Source organism: Petaurus breviceps, unplaced genomic scaffold (assembly GCF_028583685.1).
Source record: "Petaurus breviceps papuanus isolate PSGF00001 unplaced genomic scaffold, PetGlider_PUasm1.0 90459, whole genome shotgun sequence".
NCBI classification, from domain to species: Eukaryota; Metazoa; Chordata; class Mammalia; order Diprotodontia; family Petauridae; genus Petaurus; species Petaurus breviceps.
In genome coordinates, this window is record NW_027187259.1 from 3,979,169 (window position 1) to 3,983,687 (window position 4,519).

Here is a 4,519-nt window from a genome sequence, read left to right on the forward strand (position 1 = left end):
AATGTGAAAATACATTTAATATGATTGTACATGTATAGCCTATATCAGATTGCTTGCCATCTTGGGGAGGGAGGATAGGACAGGGAGAGGAGGGAGAAAAAATCTGGAACTCAAAATCTTATAAAATGAGTGTTGAAAACTCTCAAATGAGTGTCTTTACAGGTAACTAGAAAAAATAAATAACTATTAAGTGGGTATTAAGTGGGGGAGGGTGAACAAAACAAAACCAAACCACATCCCCTGCCTTGGTTCCTCAAATTTGTTCTTTGTTCCCTTTGCTACCTGATTGGTGGGATCACTGCTGAACCCACATATTTTCCCCAGTAACTCGAACCCATATAAGCACTCACTTGGATATAAGCTCCCTAAACACCCAGCCCCTTTGTATGATGCCTGTGGGACACTGAGGGCACCAGGAACCACATGACTCCCAAATCTTTAAGCCTAATAAATGCATTTACTGCTCTGATCCCAGCAGCATTGGGGTCAATTTTTCTGCTTTCATCTTTTCTGACACTGGATAGTCATGTACCGTCTTTCTATACCCATTTCACTTTTGGCCCATAAAGTCAACACAACCATACTTAAATTGAATTTTTTCCTAGGAAATCCTGGTGACTGTCAGATGAGGGATGCCCCAAGAGTGAGCACCAAAGGATGACGTCATTACTCTTTCTCATTCTTATAAAAACAAACAGAACAAAAGCACTTACCAAGTACCTAAGACACGCCAAGCATTGTGTGAAGCATGGGAGACACAAGGAAAAATTCAGCCCCAGCCTCTAAGAGGTGGGAGGGGCTTCATCTAATCCAACTCCCCCCCTCTTTTCAGAGTTGAGAATGCAGCTTTTTTGATTCTAAAGCCTGCATTCTTTGCACCATTTACATTCTACCCAGATGAGAGGTGTGTGTGTTGTGTGTGTGTGCAGCGCGCACATGCACTTGTATATATGTATGTATGTGTATATATATGTGTGTGTGTGTATAATATAACATATCTATCTATCTATCTATCTATCTATCTATCTATCTATCTATCTATCTATCTATCTATCTATCTATCTAATACAATGGGGATGGGGGAGACTAGTATCCAGGGAGATCAAGAAAAGCCTCACGTAGGAAGGAGGTGGGGCTTGTGGTGAGCTCTGAAGGAAGTCAGAGATTCTGAGAGGCTGAGATAAGGGGGAAGTGGGCTCTCTTCATCCTTGGCCATGGGGCACAGACAGAATGTATTGTTTGCAAGACATCAAGTAGCCCACTGTGAACATAACCCAAAATACCAGGTGAGAGGTGAACAATGTGGGGAAAGATTGTAAAGGGCCACTTTACAGCAATAAACATCAACAATACATTTAACAACAACAATAGCTAGCTAGAACTTGAGTAAAGATATAAAGTTTGCAAAATGCTTTATAAATATTTCCATTTATCCTTACAAAAGCCCTGGAAGGTAAGTACCATTATTATATCCTTTTTATAGATGAGGAAACTGAGGCAGAAGTTAAGTCACATGCCCAGGGTCACATAGCTAGCCAGTGTGAGGGGACTGGATTAGAACTCAAGTCTTCCTGACTACCAGCTCTATCCACCTTGAGGGCATCACTTGACAGGCCATTTCAATGACTACAAGTCTGAATTTCGTTAAGGAAATGAGTTATGTATTTGGACTTAAAAAAAAAAATCTGTGCTCAAATTTCAGCCCAGCTACTTATGGCCTGAGACCTTGGCCAAGTCATTCTTCTCTCTAGGATCTAAGACAAGCTCCTATTTGGCAGTTGTGCACAGCCAGTTCCACTCAATATTTCCAGCCCTCATATGTTGTTCACTCATTTCAGTCATGTCCAAGACTTTCTGACATCTGGGGTTTTCTTGGCAGAGATACTGGAGTGGTTTGCCATTTCATTCTCCAGCCCATTTTATAGATGAGAAAACTGGGGCAAACAGGGTGAAGTGACTTGCCCTTGGATTAGAACTCAGGTCTTCCCAACTCCAGGCCTGCAGTTCTACCCCCTGCAGTAGCACCTAGCCTCCCTTTCATGCAATCGTCAGACCAGTCACATTGGCCTCCTTTCTATTTCCCATATGCCAGACTCCATCTCTTGTCTCCCAATCTTTTCATTGGCTGTCCCCCATGACTGGAAAGTTCTCCCTCTTCTCCTCTGCCATTTTGACTCCTTGGTTTCCTTCAAAGATCATCTCAAATACTGCCTCCTCCAGGAACCTCCCCTCATTCCCCCAAATAGCTTGTCTTTATTGGGTATGTCCTTTGTACATCCCTATATATGTGTGTACTGACTATACCCCTCCCCCCCCCCCGCCACCATACAACACAAGCACCTGAAGGGCAGGGCCTATTTCACTCCACTTTTTGTATACCTAATGCCTAGCACAAAGCTGGCACATAGTAAACACTGAATCAGTACTTACTGAATGACTGATTTCCTTTTGCTGGCCCTTAGTTTCTCCATTTGTAAGATAAGGGGGTTGAACTAGGGGGGTTCCTAAAACAGAAATTCTTAACTTGGGGTTGATAAATTGGTTGGGATTTTAAAAACCTTGTGATAACTATAATTCAATAGAAGTGACTTCCTTAATATGTGATTTTATCATTTAAAAGCATTACCCTGAGAGGGGGCCCAAAGTCTTCCCTAGATTGTAAAAGGGGAACATGACCACAAAATAAGGTAAGAATCCCCGTCTAAAAGTCTCTTCTACCTAGAAAGGTATGAATCTCTGACTCTGGGAGCTTTCCATAAATCTTTAAGGGTAATCAACTTCCACTGTTCTCAAGCTTTGCCATCTGGCAATCCCTTCTCTCTCCACAGAAGAAACTCGGGAGAGTTCCTTCCAGGACAAAAAGCACAATTAGATGCTGACACTGTGAAGGAGGTGAAAGCAGAGGCAACTGTAGGGACTGCAAAAAAAAACATCAGAGAGGAGGAGGAGAGGAGACACTCTCACCTCTGTCCTCAGGTCCACAGGCTCTAGTGTTGCTGGCCCAGCCAGATCATCTAAAGGGCATTTCCCTTACACCTGACTGCTGCCATTGCCACATCCTCTGCTTTGGGAAATGTTAATGGAAAGCCCAATAAAAAGCTGCTCATCCAAATTTCAATCCCTGCATTTTTCCCTTTTAGGCATCTCAGATCAATAACCATTCACTGGCGACTGTGCTACTCAAATGGAGGCGGGCACTGCACATTTTTCTTAATGACAGCAAGTGCTAAATTTTCGTTCTAAATGGGTTGGTGTGACTGAAAAAAGGGCATTGATACGCTCTTGAGCATTTCGGCAACCTACTGCGAGTCTTGCTATCCTATCGTATTAAATCTTACTTACATTTTATGATAAGAACTGAGGTAATAACATGTTTCAAGGCATCTTTGTAGAAGGGAAGAGTAAATACGCATCTTATCCTTTCATCGTTTACTCTGTGACAAGACCAGTATTCAGGAAGTGAAGAAATGGGTGTTCATTCACATCTAGTTGGCCTAATAGGTAGCCAGCTAGGCTTCATTTAGGAAGTAAAGGACACATGGGGCAGCTTGTGCTTTTAAAATATTAAATCCTCGACTCTCTGTCTTCCCTGATTCTTTCACTTGATTGCTAGATCATTTGGGGGAAACAATTTACCAGGTAAGAATATATATGCATGTGATTTGTTCCTTACTAAAGGAAAGGGGGTGAGGGTGGTAAGCAGTAAAAAGGGTATGATTAATAGCCATCAGTAGCCTATGCCCATTCTTACTTCTTCCTCCCCACCTCCTCCCACCCCACCCTTGGTTTTTGGTTGCTGTTTTCTTTTTTGTTATATGAATCAAGAAACTTAAAGATCTTTCCCTATAATGGCAACTGAGACCACAGAGATCCCAGCCAAATCCCACCTCCTCCAAAGGTCCTTTTCTGGGTGGCTAGATTAAAAACAAAGAAACTACTGAAACCTTAAGCATAGGAGAATTTGTCTCACTCTGTTCACTTTGAACATTGGCTAGTGGACAAGTCTCTCATGGAAAGGTGATGTCGATGCCAGACAGCAAAGTCAGGATGGGAGCCCTTCATTTGCTTCAGTCTCTCAAAAAATCAAGCATTTATTAAATGCCTACTCTGTACAAGAGAGATACAAAGACAAAAACTCTAGACCTCTGCCCTTAAGAATTTTGGATTCCAGACAGTGACGTGTGTACACATGTAAGTACTGTGGAATTCCAGAGTGGGATTCTGAATCACTATGTATTTGCCTTCTAGGATGTGGCTTCATGCCCCTCACCTGATGGGAATAAGCAGGCCTAACTCACCCAAACCAGTACTGAACCTACTGATCCCATTCCTTATAGCAGGTAAACTTAAAAGCTTAAGAGGAATGGAACCTCAAAACTCAGGTCAAGTCGACTCAAAATACATTTCTTAAGCACCTACTATGTACAATGTACCGTGCAGGAAGCTAGAAATAAAAAGACAAAATCCAGCCCCACCCAGCCAAGGAGCTTACATTTTATTGTAGGCATGAAACTTGTAC